The sequence below is a fragment of the Strongylocentrotus purpuratus genome, unplaced genomic scaffold (assembly GCF_000002235.5).
Source record: "Strongylocentrotus purpuratus isolate Spur 01 unplaced genomic scaffold, Spur_5.0 spur5_scaffold_19, whole genome shotgun sequence".
NCBI lineage: Eukaryota > Metazoa > Echinodermata > Echinoidea > Camarodonta > Strongylocentrotidae > Strongylocentrotus > Strongylocentrotus purpuratus.
In genome coordinates this window covers 22388502-22409844 of record NW_022145604.1, presented here as the reverse complement: position 1 = coordinate 22409844, position 21343 = coordinate 22388502, and the positions used below count along the sequence as shown (strand labels likewise).

At 38.3% G+C, this 21343-nt stretch overlaps 1 pseudogene; it reads right to left on the bottom strand.

Annotated features, from left to right (window-relative positions):
* Window positions 1-10773: 10773 nt before the first annotated feature.
* On the bottom strand, window positions 10774-21342 carry LOC100888966 (annotated as a pseudogene).
* Window position 21343: the final 1 nt, after the last annotated feature.

Genomic DNA, 21343 nt, shown 5'->3' with positions numbered 1-21343 from the left:
ATCAAAAGCCAAATCTCCTGGAAATCTTCCACACTCCTCCAAGAAGCCTGCAGCACCTAAAGCATCCAGGAAAAAGAAGGCAAAAATGCTTTACAGGCACCCAAGAAGAAGGCGCCAAAGACAGCGAAAAATCCCAAAGTAACACAAAAGAAACCTTCTAAAGCGGAACAACCAAAGACACAAAAGTCTAAACTTCTCAACATGTGCGACCTAAGAAAAAGTCAAAAAAATAAAAAGAGAAATAGGTTGTTGGAGATTTGATACCTGTCACTGTCAATACTTTCCAAGACAGCTTATTAATATTTCTAATGTGCGTTGTTCCAGAATCTTGTTAAGATGAAAAACAAATTAAATGAAACTTTACTTGTATTTCAAAGACACCAATATACAGAAAAGTGTTTTTATGCCTCCGTTACGAAGTAGCCGGAGGCATTATGTTTTCGGGTGTCCGTCCGTCCGTCCGTACGTCCCGTTCTCGTGATCGCGTTATCTGAAGAACCAATTGATGGGATTCCTGCCAAACTCTGGTCATGTATGTATCTTGCAAAGCCGCGATGAACTGATTAGATTTTGGGGTCTCGAGGTCAAAGGTCAAAGGTCAGAAGGCTCATTATGTATGCGAAAATAGCTTGTGATCGCATTATCATTAGAACCGATTGATGGATTCCTGCCAAACTTAGATCATGTATGTATCTTGCAGAGCCAATAAACTGAGTAGATTCTTGGGTCATGAGGTCAAAGGTCAAAGGTCATGGGCTCATTATGTATGCAAAAATAGCTTGTGAACGCATTAACATTAGAACCGACAGATGGATTACTATTTAACTCGGGACATCTTGCAGAGCCAATGAACTGAGTAGATGTTAGGGTCATGAGGTCAAAGATCAAAGGGTCATATATGTATATGAGAAATTGCTTGTAATCACGATATTCTGAGAAACTGTCAATGGATTACAATTGAACTTGAATTTGAAAAATTCCTTCTGTTTTGGTTTCTAAAATTGCTCTATGACGGAGCAGGGACGTGATAGAGAAGGACTGGAATCAAGCCGCTCTCCTTTGACCCCATGCTCCAAGCCGCCGAAAAGTTATGCGCTAATCTGCAACTGTTGACCAGATGGTGAGATAAAAGAGCGCATGAATTTCAGGATTTAGAATTCCTACATCAGAAAATGGTATCACAGCAACTGTTCGCTGTCCCTGTCAATGATTTATCATCCATTGTTGAATGTGTAAAGAGGAGAACAAGCGAACACAAACTTGTGTAATTTCATCCTTTTTTAAACAAACAAAAAACACGCAAAAACATGCATTAGCAAACTTAATGTTATTGAAGATTGCAAATCATGAATCAAATAACGGGACATTAAAGCATGCATAAATTAGCGCATTATCCTAAACTATTGAGTTTTTGTCAGGATGTAATTTTTCTTTTACCAACTCTGGCACACAAATTATAGGAAGGACAGAGTTCTAAATTTGGAAATGTGTTTAATTCACTATATTCCCAATAAAATCCCCATATAAAGTTTTTGATTTACACTGAAATTTTGCCTGTAATTCAATATTTTGTAATAAATGTGAAACTGGTGCCTGGCTTCCGAAAGTCCCCGCAGTGGAAGCGCGGTTCGGAGCATGGAACCTCAAAGCCAAGTGGAATGTTTCACATCCCATTGTTACACTTTTACTCACGAATGCGTTTGAATAATGAACAAAGTAATCATTGAGATGGACGTGTTTTTCGCGAGCTCCTGAAAAATGCACTTTTCTGCAGCCAAATAATGGACTCAAGGAAACTTTTTATACCAAACTGACGACGAAAGGACAGTGGTGAGATTTGTGTAATTCATTTTTCACAAATTTTTAGACTTTTAAAGATTTTGGCCATTTTATACTGTTATTTTGGTCAATTTTTTAAATATTTATTTTCTTGATTTTTGAACATTAAGCGCAATATAAACACTTTACGCAGAATTCATCTTGGATACAGCGCAAGTGAGCGCAAAGATACAACGCAAGTGTGCGCTAGTGAGTTATCTCAGTATATTACGCACTGATGTTAACGCAGTACTTTTCAGCAAACAGGTGAACAATTATTTTAAATGACGTCACAATGACCATCGTTAACGTAAGAAGTCTCCGTGTGAAGGAACTCAAAGCTGAACTGCAGAAACGTGGTCTAAATAAAAATGGTGTAAAAGAAACTTTGGTTAATAGGCTGCAAAGTGCAATCAATGACAATATCCATCAAGCGAGTAATGACAAAAGAAATCAGGAGACGAATACTGAGCAAGCTGATCTCTATGACCTATTCAATCTAGTTTTGTCGTCAGTTAATGAACTAGCCGACAGGCTTATCCATCTTGAAGCTAAGTTCGATAGTGCTGATCTGGTAATGGAGAAAACAGATCTCAATGAGATAGTGGGAACTATCTCAAAAGTTGTTTATACCGTCCCGACGAAGAATATGTTCGATGTCCTTGCGGATAATCATGTCACTGACGCTGAGCCTGCTACTTCGATGTCGACTAGTGACCAGATGAAAGAGTACCGAGATGGGCATCGCCAGCGCCGCTTATCTGAGCTACATGAATCTGTCCTTGAAGGCACAGACGTCGAGCCTCCTACTCCGATGTCGTGGAGCGACCAGATGAAACAGTACCGAGATGGGCATCGCCAGCGCCGCCTGTTGGAGGTACCTGCTGCTGTTTTCGAAGGCACTGACGCAAAGCCTTCGACTTCGATGTCGACGAGCGACCAAACCAATGAGTTCCGACAAGGGCATCGCCAACGCCGCTTGTCTGAGCTACCAGATGTTGTCATCGAAGGCGACTCGATGATCAAGCACATCGAGGGCGGACTCCTGAGCCGAAAACATAGAGTAGTCTGCCATCCGAACCCAGGGGCAACGGTGGCTGATATCTCCTCTAAGAAGGCTACTGAGGGAGTAAAGGCGAAAGGAGACGTCATTTTACATGTCGGGTCAAATGACTTGTCGAAAGGTAATGGTAGTACATCAACCGCCAATGACATCATAGCATTAGCAGACGTGATTGCAGCGAAAGGCTGTGATGTATGCTTGTCTGCTGTTATACACCGCAGATGGGAATCGGTTCACCAGAGGCGCAGTGTCGATGGGGTTAATGGGCGATTGAGAAGAGCTGCCCGTGAAAGGAGATGGGGTTTCGTTGACAACGACAACATAGGTGACAGGCACCTTGGCAGAGATGGGGTCCACATCAATAAGGCAGGACAAGCTGTTCTTGCCTCTAATCTACGCCACTTTATTGAGCGACCTCGAGGGCCACCTACACCTACTCAGCAAACGTCCTACGCTGAAGTTGTTGGATCTTCAACGCAGGATTTCGAGATGATTGCTCCGAGAGGGAGGCTAAAGTCTGCACCTGCTCTTCCAATGTTTCCACTGACAAAAGCTCAACAGGGGTGGAACGAGCATCTACGTCTCGTCATGGCAACATGCAGTTAAACTCTGTCTCTGGTACTGGCATACTACATCATAATCTTCAGGATCAATCTCATGAACTGAATAAGAGTAACATTAAACAGTTGGAAGGTGGTTCAGTTCCTCCGTTTAGAAACAGGGGCTTAAAATTTGCCCATTTGAATATTCATAGCTTAGTTGCTAAGATTGACGAACTTAGATTACTTCTGAGAAATGCATCATTTGATGTTATTGGTTTAAATGAAACATTTTGCGACTCCATGATTGATGATTCTGAATTGTATATAGATGATTATATTTTATTACGTAGAGACCGTACGAGACATGGTGGTGGTGTGGCTGTATATATATCCAAGAGGTTCAATTATAAAAGAAGGGATGATTTGATTTCTTCTACTTTAGAATGCCTTTGGTTTGAATTGCATTATCCAAATAAGTCTCCCATCCTGGTTGGAGAGTTTTACAGACCTCCAAATTCTCACGTTGATTTCTTTGAAGAATTAGACGGAAATTTGGACTCTGCTCTCTCGGAAGATATGAGCTGTATTATTTTAGGTGATTTCAATTGTGATTGTATGCCACACCAACTTGATCTGAATGCTGAAAAGTTAATGTTTTATACAAATATGTACGGGTTAAGTCAGCTAATTGATACTGCCACAAGAGTTACAAATACCTCTTCTACTTTAATTGATTTGATATTTGTATCAGACAAGGAACTTTACAATGAATGGGGAATATTTGAAACTAGCATAAGTGATCATTATTTGGTGTATACGGTTCGCGATTTTAGTGCAAAGATCCATAACAAATCCGAATACGCAGAATTTCGCTCGTTTAAAAATCTTGACGAGGAGAAATTTTACAGTGAATTGAGAAGTACTCCTTGGCAGGTCATAAAAGATATAGATAATGTTGATGTTGCGTGGGATATGTGGTTGACTCTATTCAATAATATAATCAACAAGCACATACCAGTATGTAAAAAGCGGATAAGAAAAAAGGCATGTCCATGGATATCTGACGAGATTGTTAAGCTTATGACGGAACGTGATAAAGTTCTCAAAGCTGCTAAAGCTAACAAAAGTGATGATCTTTGGGACACCTACAAATATCTAAAGAATACAGTTATTCATCTCATGAGGAAAAGAAAAAGAGAATATAATGCAGACCAGATCTCGCAAAATCATAACAATAGTAAGCAAATGTGGAGATGTTTGAGAAACCTTGTGCCTAAGTCATTACCTATATCTCCCAATAGCATAAATGTTGATGGTGCTAATGTGTCAGACAAAGCAAATATTGCTGAAGCTTTTAATGACTTTTTCATTTCTAATGCTACTAAGATTACAAAGGACCTGCGAAGGAATAAGTCTCAACTGAGAGTAGACGAGGACAATAATATTGGTCCAACTCATTCGCAATTTAATTTGAATTTGATTACTGAGGATTTTGTATTGAAACAGATTGATAATCTGAGTATAGATAAAGCAACTGGTGAAGATCACATCAGCTGTAAACTTTTAAAGATGACGAAGAATGTTATCGCAGAGTCTCTTTGTGATATCATTAACAAATCCCTGTCTACAGGAGTTGTTCCACGTGAATGGAAAAAGGCTCGGGTAGTACCAATATTCAAATCTGGAGATATTTCTTCTTTGAATAATTACCGTCCCATTTCGATATTACCTATCGTGAGTAAAATTATAGAAAGGGCCGTCCACCAACAACTCAGTGAATTCTTGGACGTGAATAAATTATTACACCCTAATCAGTCTGGTTTTAGACCTAAACATTCAACAGCTACTGCCCTTGCAAAACTTGTAAATCAATGGTCGTTGAATATTGATAACAAAGAAATTTCTGGAGTTGCCTTCATAGATCTTTGTAAGGCTTTTGATACTGTTGACCATGAGCTACTTCTACATAGACTAGCTTGTATAGGTTGTAGTAATAGGACTATTTATTGGTTCAAATCATATTTAGGGGATCGACAACAAGTGACCCAATTCAAAGGAGCCAAGTCGCATCCATCAACCATCAAATTAGGTGTGCCACAAGGTTCAATTCTTGGTCCCCTTTTATTTTCAATATATGTTAATAGTCTACCTGAATGTACTCCTGAAGGTATCATAGATATGTATGCTGACGATACGACACTTACCGTCAGTGCAAATGATGCAACTGTTGTGGAAGAAAAATTAACTGTTGCGTTAAACAGAGTCATGGCATGGATTAAGGAAAATCGTCTTGTTCTTAACACTGAAAAAACTTGTGTCATGTTAATAGGCTCTCCTGCTAATCTCAAGAAAATTGAATCTTTCACCATTTCATTAAACGGCAATTTGATCAAAAGAGTTCAATTCACCAAATGCCTAGGACTTTTGATAGATGAAGAATTGAAATGGTCTAAACAAATCGAAAACGTAAGTAAACTTACCCAGAAAAACATTAGCATGATAAAGAGAGCAAAGAGTTTTTTGCCTCAAAAATCCTTAAAGTTACTTTATAACAGTCTAGTGTTGCCACGATTAGATTACTGCTCTGTTGTATGGTCGAACCGATTTCATTCTCATACAACTAAGCTGCAAAAAATTCAAAAGAGGGCCGCAAGAATAATATTGAACAAGACATATGACACACCGTCGGCTGATTTGTTCACAAGTCTTAAATGGATGACACTAGACAAGCGGTTTGAGTTAAGTCGCGTTATGATGATATATAAATGCGTTCATAACTTAGCACCCTCTTACCTTCAGGTAGGCTTAATCAATCCTAATGATGTACATGAGCATCATACAAGGCAAATAGACAGTGGATGTTTACGTGTGCCTAGATTTCACACTGATTGTTATAAGTGTAGCCCAATTGTTTCTTCCATATTTGAATGGAATAAGCTAGATAATTCGTTGAGAACGGCTTCCTCTGTCAATTCATTTAAGAGATTGTTTAAACAAAGTTGTAATTTGTGAATAGCTCAGCCGTACATACACTACGTGCATGTTCTGTAATATTTACATGTCTTATTCACATAATTGCGACTTAATTAATATTTTCCTATTGACATTACTGCTTACTAGGTTAATGATATATGTTAATTTTGCAAACGAGTATTATTTTTGTAACTGTTCTGTATAAATGTTATAAACGATGTAAATATGTTCATTCAGGGCCCCATGGAAGACCACTACTTGCTGGTGAATGGGCTACCCTGTCAAAAGATCAGAAATAAATAAATAAAAAAATAAATAAATTACAAGAGTTTCGCCGGCTTGATTCCAGTCCTTCTCTATCACGTCCCTGGACGGAGGCATCATCTCGACTGCGCGTAGTCGAAGTTCCATCTAGTTTCCTCTCTTTTTTTCTCTCATGAATATCTTTTTACATAACTTGATAATGTTGGTTTGGAGATGATGGTGATGGGATCATGTTTTTAAAATATTGCAGATTTCTAAAAAAACAGAAACATATGCATCACACAGAAATACCTTTATTGTACATTGTTTTATTATGTAAACTCTGTTAAATTCTCTTTGTAAACATGTCTATGATCTTCAAATTGTACAGGGCCTCTATGAGCAACAGTTTCACTGAGAGGGCTATAATTATATAATTATTATTACTTATAGTAGAAACCATCATAAATTCACAAGCCCTAAACTAGTGACCATGTTGGTCCACTGCTAATGATTTGAAGTTAAATGAGGATAAAACTGAGGTTATACATGTAACATCTTGATTCAGAAAGTCCTCCCATTTGCCATCTATCGAAATTGCTAATGTTTCGATACAACCTGTCAAAAGTGCACATAACCTTGGTGTCATCTTTGAAAATGATCTTAGGATGGATGATTATATAAAAATATTTGTCGCTCAGCTTCATATGCCTTGTACAAGATAGGTCGTATTAGAAAATTTCTTGATAAAAAAATCTATCGAAACGCTATACATACATTTATTACATGCTGACTTGATCAATGCAATAGCCTTCTTTAAGGCCTTTCGGACGCACACATTGCAAAACTCCAGAGAATCCAAAACTCTGCTGCCAGGCTTGTAACACGCACATGTTCTTGTAAACACATCACCCCAGTACTTCGCGAATTGCATTGGTTGCCGGTGACATACCGCATTATATACAAAATCTTAGTTTTAACTTATAAATGCATTCATGAATCGGCACCAATTTATCTGCAAGAACTAATCAAGGAATACAAACCCTCACACAGTTTACGGTCATCTTCACAATTAAACCTCGTATCTACCTCTGTGTCAACTCTTTCTTATGGTAATCGCTCCTTTCGCAAAGCTTCTGCTGAACTTTGGAACAGTTTACCTTTAAATGTAAAAAACTGTCAAACCGTTCAAAACTAGTCTCAAGACACATTTACCGTATTCAAAATTGCGTTCGATGATTAATTAACTCTGTTCACTTTGACGTGTATTCCATATGTATTGTTATTTGTATGTTTATTTGCATTTTTAGTTTTGTATAAGATGTAATTGTATATCAGTCTATTTTGTGTATAGCGCTTAGAGACTTTGGTGATAAGCGCTTTATAGTAACGTTTTTATTATTATTTATTTATTTATTATACACATGCTTTAGCAGTCACGCAAAACCAACACTGGCAAATTATTATTCAATAAAATCAGACAATGTATACTATTATCTAGATCTATTACAAATAAATTATTGTCAAAATGATTCCATAAATTGGGGTAAAAAAAAAAATATTCCAACGTTATGAGCGACAGTGTATATAGGTACCTCTCGGATAGAAACCGAGAATGAACTTTCATGCATGACATGTATCTTTTCCCTGTGATGACATTTACTGTGGAGACGTATTCATATCTTATTTATAAATTTGACTTGGCTTTGTGACATAATATATTGACAGGATTTTATGTCATAAGGTGGTAAATGAAACCCTCAATTATACAGTATAATTCCCTCTCTTATTATTGAATTCTAAATCTCTCAAACTCAATTGCCCATTCAACCCTATGCTTAAGTTTACCCCTCCTCCACCTTGCTTCCTTCCCCCCCCCCCCCTTTCTCTCTCTCTCTCTCTCCTCCCATATTTTCCCACATCCTCTTTCCCTCTCACTGTTCTGTACAGTAATGCCCCGAGTGGGAGATCTCCATAATTTCAGCTGCAAAATTATGATCAGGTTATAATGTCTCATGGTTCAACTGTCATATATGATTGCAAGGAATCTCGATAAATCGACGCGAGGGCAATTTCAATATGCAGTAATTGTACAATCCTTAGAAATGATTCTCTGATTTCATAATACTTCATAATATAATCTAAAGTTGATGGACAACAGCGTTAACTGTCATCTGATAACTTGTGCAATGTGTTTATGGTTTTTAGTTACAGAATCTAAGTCCTATTTTTAATATTGCTAGTTCTGTACATGCATGTATACCTTTAAAAGTGTTATCTATTGTGCCTAATGCTACGGTCACAAAGGTTCGTACAAACGATAATTTCGTATGAATCCCTGTTTTTCCATTGTCTTCCAGAATTTCCATTGTCTGAAAATTGTTCGTATGGCGTTCGTAGCAGTTCGTAATGGCATTTGTGACTGAGGCTTTACATGTAAACATGAATATTCCAGCCATGGCTGTCTTTCATGTAAAATTGTATTTGTATGAACCATGTTTGTACTATAATAAAAATTATTTTTGAATTTTTCTAAATTCTGATCAGATTAGTCTTTTACGCAGTTTCCAGTTTGCATCAAACTCTTTTTCTCCAGTGTACATGGATGTCATGCACAGTATGTAAAATGTTATACTTCGGTAGACCTTTAAGAGAACAGTAAAAAAAAAAATATATATATATATTTTTATATATATATATATATATATATATATATATATATATATATATTCATGAACTTATAATGGTGTGTACACGCAATACGTTGCATTTGTATTCAAGATATTGACAACTCTGGATTTCCTATTTTCTGTAGCTTTTGTTTATGTATTTTTGTATAGATATTCTCTTGAATAATGAAGAGAGAATGCAGAAATAATTAGGTCACATGTATATCATTTTGAATCAATATTTTGTGGTACACCCCGAATATTCTACATAAAGTGATCGTAGGACAAACTCAAAATTGAAGAAAAAAAAATCTAAATAAAAATGTAGAGGTGTTGTGGACTAGTGGATAAGTCACCCGACTGCAGATCACAAGGTACAGGGTTCAAGTCCCGCCGCGGCACTATAATGTCCTTTGGCAAGATGTTAATCTACATTTGCCACTCTCCACCCATCGACGGGGCACCAAAATACGACCTAATCGAGCGTTCGCCGTCGAGCGATTTAGGTCAAAAATCGAAGCCGCTTGGTCAAAGGCTGCCGACCGGTGACCGATTGATCTCCCAGCGGCGAACGGGCGGCAACCGCTCGTCAGCCTTTGACCTAGCTAGCGGCTTCGATTTTTGACCTAAATCGCTCGACGGCGAACGCTCTGTGCCCGGAGTCGACCGCCAGGTCACCGAGCGTACTTTGGGCGGCGAGTAAAAAAGTGAGCAGGCGCCGCCGAATTTTAACTCCGCGCTAATACTTCAGCGGCGACCGAGCGATGCCTTAAAAACATTGGCTTAAAACTCGCCGCCCGGCCGCCGAGCAGGCTACTTTTAGGGGTTGTGACCATAGCTTTCATAAGTTACGCTGGTCGGTGGAAGGTGGAAGGTCGTGTTAACTTAATCATGGGAAGTTGGTCCGAGTAAGAGCGTGTGGACAACTAATGGTGTCAGTGAAATATGAGGTATTTGATTCTGCAGGGATCAACTTACGCCAGGCGCGGATCCAGGATTTCTTAGGGGAGGGGGCCCAACTTTTTTTTTTTTTTTGCTCCCGAAAATTTGAAAAACGCGCCGGCCAAAAATTTGCTCAGTGGGGGGGGGGGGGGGGGGGGGGGGGGGGGGGGGGGGGGGGGGGGGGGGGGGGGGGGGGGGGGGGGAGGTAGTGAGCACATTTTTTTTTTTTTGATCCTCAAAAAATTTCAATTTGCACCCCCCCCCCCCCCCCCCCCTTGAGCGCCAGGGGGGGGGGGGGGGCCCAACCCCCAAAAAAGGTAAAAATCACGTGATTTTACATGATTTTTTTTTCTCAAGGGGGGGGGGGGGGCCAGGGCCCCCCCCCCCCCTGGATCCGCCACTGACTTACGCCGACTAGCAAAACCCCGTCTGAACAAGACTAATATCATGTACAGCTTGCTTCTTGACCATTTACTCAGAATTTTAAAAAAATGTTTCTCTCTCTCTCTCTCTCTCTCTCTTTTTTACACGATTATCAACATTTTATTGGAATATAGTATATTCAAGTTAATGCATTTAATTCTCAAACATAGTTGGCTATTAAGTTTGCCCGATATAGCAACAACTGAGGTTAGCAAGGTTGATAGCATACATAGAGTGGATGACAACACGAGAAGTATGAATCAAAATGTAAATAACTATGTAATTATTTCTAAAGCTTTGAATCACAATTCGGGCATCGATGATTCACCAGTGATCTATCGATATCTCCTACCCTCGCACATCCTGCATTAGACAAAGACGAGATAAAATAAACAAGGAGAAAATTAGTCAAACATGTTATTTAATATGTAAAAATAGGAAATAATAATAAAAGTAATGATAAGTTGATGACTATTTGTTAAGCCCCATATCCATTTCGCAGAAATGCTCAAGTATGCAAGAAAACCATAATTGGATATAAATTGCATTACAGAGTACATGAACAATATAACCAAGAGTAAAATAGAGTACTACAAAAAAAAAGGTGACATAAATATACTCTAAGGAAATAAACATGACTGACGTAGATGAAATGTGGAAATATTGAAGGAATCAAAAGCGGTTTTGAACAGTCGAGCTTAAAAAAAGACTTGAATGAGCTTACAGTTGATATTTCCTTAATAGGATGTGATAATCATTGCAAAAACACTGCAAACCTTTTCTAAGGCAAGTTTTCTTTTTTTCATGTTTTATGAAATACATAGTAGTGTCGATCAACAATCATTTTCATCGCTGAATTTATAGCATGGAACTTTCAAAGGGTCTTGACTAACCTGATAAAGCCATAGCTCTGCTAAACTCATCCTTCAGAATGTCCAAGAGATCTTTCAGCCCGTCTTCACCCTAGAAAATGAATAATGACAAATGACAGTCAATTTATTTTGAAATACCATTAGAAACTATTTATACACTTGAAATGAAAAAGATAATGATGCGTTCATGGGATGGATGCTAGAAATGTATCAGATGCAATTATCAAAAATGTTCAATCATGATGGTTGATAGATGATATGTTACTCATGGATTCAAATACATGTATATAGAAACGGATGTTCTTCCTATACAATTCCCATTGACGAACTTGAAATAAAAAATTGAAAAAAATTATGTGTGCATGACACGGATGCTACAAATATATTTAAGGCATTCATTCAAAATGTTAAATCATATAGTGAGTGATGGACAATGCTACGCATGGATTCAGATATATAGAAACTGATGTTCTTCCTGTAGAATTCCCATCGACGAACTCCTAGAGGTACCTCGTAGTCAGAATCCACAGTGCACATTAGTTGTTGCAATGTCAGGAAATTACCTCGGGCAATCTTTCGGGTAGTCAGGGCAATCAATCATACTACAACTCACCCCCCCCCCCCCAAAAAAAATAATAATAATAAATGGAAGGTTAGGGCTCGTGTTCCTAAAAAGAAAATGAGCATGACTGTTTGAAAACATGAGCTTAACAAAGTATTCATATATTCAATAACAAGAAGAACCAGATGACCCCCCCCCCCCCCCCTCACCCCTCCCATCAACCCTTTTTTTTCTCCTACATACCCCGCACGCTATGCCATAGATAGCGGGCCGACCGATGAATGCTGCCCGAGCGCCCAGGGCGAGCGCTTTGATAATGTCCGTACCAGTCCGTACACCTCCATCTACATAGACCTCGATATTCGTGCCTCGTACTGCTTCGACTACCTCGGGGAGGGCATCCAACTGAAAGAAAATTTTAAAAATATAAACAGACAAACAAATAAATAAATAAAAATATAAACAGACAAACAAATAAATAAATAAAAATATGAACAGACAAACAAATAAATAAATAAATGATTAAATAGGTAGATAATGATTAAATATATACGTGAATCCCCCCAAAAAGGTAAAAATCACGTGATTTTACATGATTTTTTCTCAAGGGGGGGGGGGCCGGGCCCCCCGGGCCCCCCCCCCTGGATCCGCCACTGTGAATAAATAGACAGGTAAATACATAGATAACAAAAATCATAAATAAATGTTATAGTACATATCAAAACTACAGAGGACAGTGGTATTTGAATTTTTGTTTAATTTTAAATTTAAAAAATTAAAAAAAAATGTTTTTAGACAGGAGCAAATATATATTCATAGGTTAATACAAAAAAGTATCGTAACAAGCAAATACATATCAATTTCTGGAGAATATGGGGGTCTAAAATTTAAAGTGGCACAAAAGCACATTATTGAGGCACGTTAATTTTGGAGTGAAAGTAAGGAACTGTTATACCACTTACGAAAAGTACTTTGTATCAAGTGGAAAGGGACCTCTTTATATTGCAATTAACATTAAAGGGTACTTGTGCGGCCCAAGACCCTTTTAGATTTTTTTCTTTACCGGTTCAATTCAATGAACTGAATTAAATGAATGTGAGAGTTTTCTATTTTACCGGGGCGATGGCTGTGTCGAGTTGTCGTCCGCCATGTGCCGATACCATGATACCATCTACACCGGCCCTGACAGCCTCCCGGGCCATCTCACCTGGTATATGTTATCAGGGTGAGAGAGGGGAGGGATAAAGAAAGAGAAAGAAAGAGAGAGAGAGAGAGGAGTAAGAAAAGGGATGAGAGAGAGAGAAAGAGAGGGGGGTGAGAAATAGAAATAGGTCGATAGATAAACATATATAGAGAGAGAGAGAGAGAAAGATGCAGAGAGAGAGAGGGGGGGGAGGGGATAGGGGAATGGAGTAGGAGAAAGAGGATAGATGAATGACAGATTTGTAAAACATTTTAATACCATCAAATCTCAATCAACCCCTTAGTCATCAAGTGGGATATATTACCAAATCACTTCTTCGTCATCCAGTAGAGATACCATCAAAATAACTTCGTCGTCATCCAGTAGATATACCATCAAAATCATTTCTTCGTCATCCAGTAGAGATACCATCAAAATAACTTCTTCGTCATCCAGTAGATATACCATCAAAATCACTTCTTCGTCATCCAGTAGATATACCATCAAAATCACTTCTTCGTCATCAGTAGATATCACACCTTTGTCATTCAATAGATATCCTATCACAATAACACATTCGTCATTCGATAGATTTCCCATCAAAATTCACTTTTTCGGCTTCCAGTAAATATACAATAAAAAGCACTTCAGCCATTATTATCATGCAGTCGCGCGTCAATTACAAGACTCTCATCCTCAGATTTGTTTGAGTTGAAGTGTGAAAAAGTGTTGCCAATTTTCTTCTTGCTTTTCTGCAAGATGCATGTGTAACGTAACAGGCAGATTCTGTCGTTTTAAAGTTACTTTGAATCAATCTATGTACATTTAGAGCCCTCTTCCTAAACTTGGTCATTTTTTTTAAAAGCACAGACACCGAATTTGCACAAATCGTTCATGAAGCAATGACATACCTGTTAATATCCCTTTCACGACGATGGGGATGGAGGATATTTTCTTGAGCCATCGGATGTCGTCCCAAGTTGATGCACCATTTTTATCATCAGTGTAGTTCCAGAGGAGCGTGTCCCCGGCTGCTCTGGCTTGTTCTGCCCCTTCCTTCATCATCTCCATGTTAACACATCTATAGTCACAAGAGGAAAGTATGCATTATCCATCTTTGTTTATAATACACGACTGCAACTAATATCTAAAAATCTACCCAAGGTATTTTCAGTAGCGTTGTGCGTCAACTCTTGAAATGTGGGAACGTGACTAGTATAACGTAGTCCTAACATGACTTCTATGGGATGTACGATAGAGTATTAAAATTGCTCTTGAATTTTTTTCGAAAATGGTTGCAATCTTGTACAGAACACCCCCCCCCCTTTAATATCACATCCACTATTTCCCCCGTTCTTTTAATGAGGAACCAACGCTTGATTCTCCTCCACTTTCAATATTAAGTTAATAAATGAACGAATTGATAATTAATTAATTAATAAAAGACGAATGAGTTGATAGATCAATAGATTGATAGATCGATAGGTAGATAACTATATATATATATATATATATATATATATATATATATATATATATAGAAATATAAATAAATACATAATAAATAAATAGATAAATAGATAAATAAATAAATAAATAAATGATTGGCCCAAATAATAAGGACAGGATTTGTTTTGTCTTCTCTTTCAAGCGTGCCAGATTTTGTTAACTGTGAACGATTATACCGGAAAGGGGTTGGATCTCTTTGTTATACATCAAGAAGAACGGTCTGTCAGCAAAAAAATTATGGGTGTAATAATAATATAATAATAATAATATTCTTGTTTACCCAGGGAAGTCTCATCAGCAATTGCTGTTCTCCCCGAGGGACCTGCAATTTGTATTACCCCAGCAATTGCTAGGTACCAATTTACACCTGGGTGGAGAGTAGCCAATATGGATTACTGTCTTGCCATATGACGTTAGTGTCGGGCTGGGATTCGAACCCTAAACCCTTTGACTGAGAGTCAAGTGAATGAACCACTTTACCACGACACATCTAAGTCACGTAGGCCAAAATACTGGACTTGTGCCCTTCTTCCTCTCATGAATTATGCAGTAAGTCAGCTAGTAATTCAACCATGTCACAAACGCCACCCCCCCCCCCCAAAAAAAAAGGAAATCTGTACATTAGCATGATTATGTGATGGTGGTTATTTTACCTGACTGCTAAGAAAGCATAAATTCTTGTAAGTAAGCAACCAGACGGCCGACGGTTTTAGGTCCTCTCCGAGGGACCTGGTAATGAGAATTAATGCCTTACCAAAGGGCACTAGCGCATCTCCTTGGTTTCGAACCTGGGTCACCGGATCACGAGACCACTGCTCTACCGACTGAGCTATCGCGCCTTCTCTACGGCGATATACCGGGAGGAGATCGATGATGATGATGATGTTGATAACAATGATGGTTTATAGTGGAGTTGGTGGTAGTGATTGTGATAATGATATTGAATTTAGATGACGACCATATTTTGATTATAATGATAATGTTAAATATAATTTTACAACTTTTTTTTTAACATCTTGAAATATTATCCAATCGGTATGTCAGTTACTCTTACTTTAGTTGATGATAAGCAGGATTTCTTCGCACTGTTTCATACAGATTAAACTCTTTTTCGTTTCTGCGAAGCCCGTAGGAAGCAACGTCCACGGTTACCAACAAAGCTGTGCAATACAGAAAAAGAATAGGGATATGAAAATTATAATGATAGTTATAGTAAAAAGTAAATATGATAATAATAACAATATTTAAAACTTTAATAATTATAATAATAATAATTAAAGTAAAAGTAAAAATAATTTTAAAGTAATCTGCGCCCCCCCCCCCCCCCCCCCCCCCCCTGATTACAAAATCCTCGATCTGCCGCTGGCGATAGTGTACTTCTTCTTTTTACCTTTAAAGCCAGCTTTCTCGGCCCGTCTCAACAAAAGTTCTGTGATTTTTTTTATTCTTGTAGATGTATGTCTGCATCATCCGCAGTCCTCCTGGAGCAGAGTTGGCTATGTCTTCGATCGTAACATTTGCTCCACAGCTTAAAGACATGAACACACCAGCGGCTGCAGCACCTACATATTTGAAAGAACAAAAAAACACGCACGTAAATATCGAAATATCATTCGTGAAACAAAGATTATTAACGTGCTTTTGGGGAAATGATAGGAGATCATCATATTTGACCTCGTACTGACAGTGGTGTGGAACCAGAAATGTAAATGTGTGTGTGTGTGTGTGTGCGCGTGCGTGTGTTTTTGTGTGTATGTGGGAGGAGTGCAAAACTGAGGATAAGGAGAAAATGGGAGGGAGTAGATATTTACTTGACTCAGAAACGAAATATGAATCAAACTTTTACAAAGTAGTTGAACAATTCAAGCGTAAACGATATCATATATTGATCAAATATATTTATTCAAAATAATAGTACACTGTAGTAACAATAATTACGATATGAACAAATAGTACAGTCATTTCACGAAAATGGCTCCATCTAATTGCAACAGAAAATAGTAAACGCTTTTAGTATCGTTACAAAATGCACTGAATAACCTGTACACAGTTCTAAGGATTCCAAGCGCTGGAAAGTGTTAGGGAAGAGTGTTTGATTCTTATTCACAAAGGGGTAGATTCAGGATGGTTTTATTGGGAAGGGGGGAAGGGACAACAATTTTTTCTTCCTTTTTTTTTTCTTCCAGGGGACATCATTCCATCCGGGAGGCCCCAATGGCCTTCCGGGGAGGGGGCTTGACTTGAAGAATACGATGTTTTACTCCCGACATGAACACCCCGGAAAAAGACTTTGGGGATATCGTCGTCCTTCCCCAGCCCCAAAAGGGGGAAGGGAACGTTCTTTCCGGAAGACTTCAAATTTGATGGAAGGGGGGGGGGCACACCATCGACGCCCATTATAGATATAAATCTAAATGCATATCAACACAACACATTTTACCCCCCTCGAGTTGCCCTATATGACTTCAAATCTTGTATTTCGAGCTGATGGTGAAATCAGACCCTCCCCCAATATAAGGGTCTTTAAAATTATGTTTTTAAAATCCCTTAAGACACAGTTACTGTGGTATATTAAGAAAGCTAGGGTTTTGAATCTCGTTCGAGAGGTCCCAGTTGCGAACCTCGCTCTGTGCTCACCACATTGGCCCGAATTCACAAAGCAAGGTTTGAGCTCAGACCAAGGTTTGAGCTCAAACCTCCTTTTGTTTCGCCAAACCTCCTTTTGTTCTTTACAAACCAGGTTTGTAAAAAAAAACGCGTAAAACGCGTAATATGACATACGAAAACCAAGGTTTGTCGACAAACCTCCTTTGTGAATTCGGGCCATTATGTTCATGTGTTTTTTCCCTCCATACAAGTTGTCCGTCTCGACGGGTGTAAATGTATCACTCTCGTGACAGCTGAATAATTTCTGTTTAAATCAAAAGCTATCCAATAATTTTGAACCCGAAACCGTCAATTTGACTAGAAATCAAGTCATCATTAATGTCGTACATGCACACTGTTAAATAATATGAATAGAATTTACTAATTTTGAATAGATTTTCGTTAGTGTCCCTTGGGCGAGAATTTCTATTAAAACTTAAAATGAAACTATTCATATATTTGAATTGACATTTTTGATAGTGTATAACCTAGCAATGTTGTGATTATATAGAAACAGTTTCAAAGACAAAGACCAAATCCTATTCATTACCTCTGGCCGTAGCAATTTCTCCATCTGGATGCGCTCCCTTGTGGATGGCGGTGGGTGAGATGCCACAAGGGAAGGAGACCCTGTGGCCTAAGATGGTGGTCGAAAGGTCTCTCTTGGAGACGTCACGTAAGACCTTTGGCCTCAGATGGTACCTACAATAACATGATGGAGGAACGAGAGAAGCGAATATTAGTCAGTGATTCGACTTGGTGGCGTAGCTCCAGAGGGGGGGGGGGCACGGGGGTACTTGCCCCCAATCGAGTGGCGAATTGAGCTTAGAATAATTATATCCACCAAACTACAAATGCACAATACACAGTAAGCCATATATTCATGCATGTACCTCTATACCTGGATGATGATACAGACATATAGCTTTTATCACTGTACCTATCACCAAGACTTGGCGGCAAGTTATCAAAAAGACAATTTGCATAATATGTTTACGCTACCCGTCGACAAAATGATCCATTTTCGTATAGCATAATCAAACAGGCCACTTTAATGTGTTCAACTTTAATGCCTAATATTATTGTGAAGTGACTCGATTATTGTCATTCATCCGTGACAAATCATTTTATTTTCATTCATTCATTTGATTTATTGTGTATCAATAATCAGAATGCAAATTTCTTTCATTTGTTATTGCTAGGTGCCTAGGACTGAAACAACATTATGGCTTGCCCGGCATGACAACCCGTAATAATATGCAATAAGCATTCCGACTATTGAAATACAGTTAGTCGTAACAGGTGAATGCATTTATTCGTATGAAGGCACTTCACAAAGACGTATACTTTAAATTTGGTTACATTTCGAAAATCGCTATTTGATGGATACGTCTTTGTTCAGTGCCTCATTACAAAGAATTTCATTAACCTGTAATAAATAATTTTATATACCTCTCTTTAGAAATCTAGCCATTTGATTGGTCGAAATTGGAGTCATGATTTTAGCCATTCCCGTAAAGAAACGAACAATGCCAGTAACGGTCAATAGTTCATGAATGAGATTCCGTAAAGATTCTGGGTACCGGGAAAATAGTAAATTTTTATGAGATCCCAATTGGTTTACATGCTAAAAGTTACTTTGTGCGAGCGCGGCTACCATACGATGCCTTTTGATCTTTACTCAAGAAAAGGATAAGGTAAGAATTTTTGATAAATTTTAGGGTCAAATTCGGTATATAAAAGATATATCGACTGCTTTAATATTCGAAGCCCGGCTGTTTCTATACTGGCTCTCGATGACATTGCATCCTGCCATGACCCCGAGGCGCGCCTATAAAACAGCCAGGCCTCTCATAGCAGTCGATATATCTATTATATTTCATTTACTCATTATGCCTCACTTAACTTATTGTAATGTTGCATGGGGAAATACGTATAGGAGCCATATAAACAAGTTAATAGTCCTTCAGAAGAAAGCTATCAGGCTCATTACAAATTCAAATTACAGAAGTCCAAGTAATCCTTTATTTGTGCAACTTCAGATGTTGCCTCTTGATGAATTAGTCTCCATGAATTGTTTGATATTCATGTACAAATCTCAATCTGCTCAAAATAATTCATTTTTAAAAGATGCGTTTATTGTTAATTCGACTGTCCATTCGTACAACACACGTCAGAGAAATCTTATCCATCAGCCGTTTGCGAGAACACAAACTGCTTCGAACTCTTTTGTAATTAATTGTATCAAAGAATGGAATAAGTTGCCACAAAACATCAGTTCCAGTCCAACACTACCTATGTTTAAACATACATGTCGAGAATATCTTTTTGAGAGATTACAAAATATGTTAAAGTAAATCCTGGAAAGCCATGTGTGTATGTGTGTATGTGGGTGTGTGTGTGTGTGTGTGTGCGTGGGTGTGTATGTGTATGTGTGTTATTTTTTTTTTTTTTTTCTGTTCCCATATTTACTCATTAGTTATCATTGTAAATATGTTTTTGTCATCGGTTATTCTAAATACTGTTATTTTGTTTTTGTTTATGTACCTTTTAAGGGCTCCTTATCACAAGCTCTGCTTCTCCGGGGTCCCAAACCTATCATGTTTTTTATTTCTTTTGTGTCAATTGATTGTAAAATGTTGTGTTTGATTGGTTTGAATAAACTTGAACTTGAACTTGAACTTGAACTACTCTAAAGTAAATTGCCAATATATTTTGTTAGGTTATAGGGCTAGCTATAACGCTCGTTTGACCTAGCTACAAATAATGCAATAATATTAACAGGTCGTAAACGTGTACAACAGAATTCAAGTAAATTTGTAGGAGGTGGGGGGGGGGGGGTAGGGGCTGCAGCCATTTGATACTTTGTTTAATATGAGGGCAACTGTCACTTTATATATTAATGCAGAGAGGTGATCGATTTGTAGTTTTCATTATCTAGTAAAATACTTGTCGTTTTACACTTATAAATGTACAAGCTTATATTTAATGACATAACTTTTTCACAATCAAATATTTATGATGAAGTAACGAAATATTACTTGTTCGCTTGCTCTCTAGCATAAGTCTGCATAACTAGAACCGGGACTCGGGTGATCGATGTTTTGGTAAGAACACCACCACCCCCCCCCCCCCCCCCCCCCCGTGCATGAGTAGGTTGTTCGATACTTGCTCCAGCGACTAACCGAATTCCTAATTTCAGTAGTGGATTCATGCCATCACTACAGGCCTGATAGTGATAGGCCTAGGCCTACAATTATCTAACCCCTTATATAACCCTAACTCTAAACCCTAATGACAAAATAAACCCCGGAGAAAACGTGGGAGCACCGGACTCCACCATATTTCCCACCCACCCACCTACCTCATATATGCAGCGTGACTGTCTCGGAGAGTGACTTCTTCGTCGGCCCCGCCCCGGTAGAAATTCCACAACATTGGGTCGAGGCATCCTTTAGCTTCTTCCTCAAAGTCGTCCAAACAAATCCTCTTCTTGGAGGCCATGGTTCTCAGCTTGCTGTTGTGTCCCTGGTTGTAAGCGCACGATATTATTATATAGAGAGCTAAATACTTATTCGTTATTACGGTATAGTGATAACAAGATTTCAGTATTTTATAACCTGACTAGAAAACGTTTATTACAAAGCAAATAACCAAAACTTGCATAGTACCAAAAGTATTGTTTTCAAAGCAATATGTATAGACTCTCGTCAATCATTGATGTTCACTGATTCCCAATCTTTCCAGAGGAAGGGGGATGTTACGAAATGCGATATCCGGTATTCATGGTAGTTGAATAAATAACATGTCTACCATCACAAACCAGTCTACCGACTCTCTATTAATCCTGAGTTATTTACCATGGCATTACCCATGCAGACCCTCAAACTCAGATCAG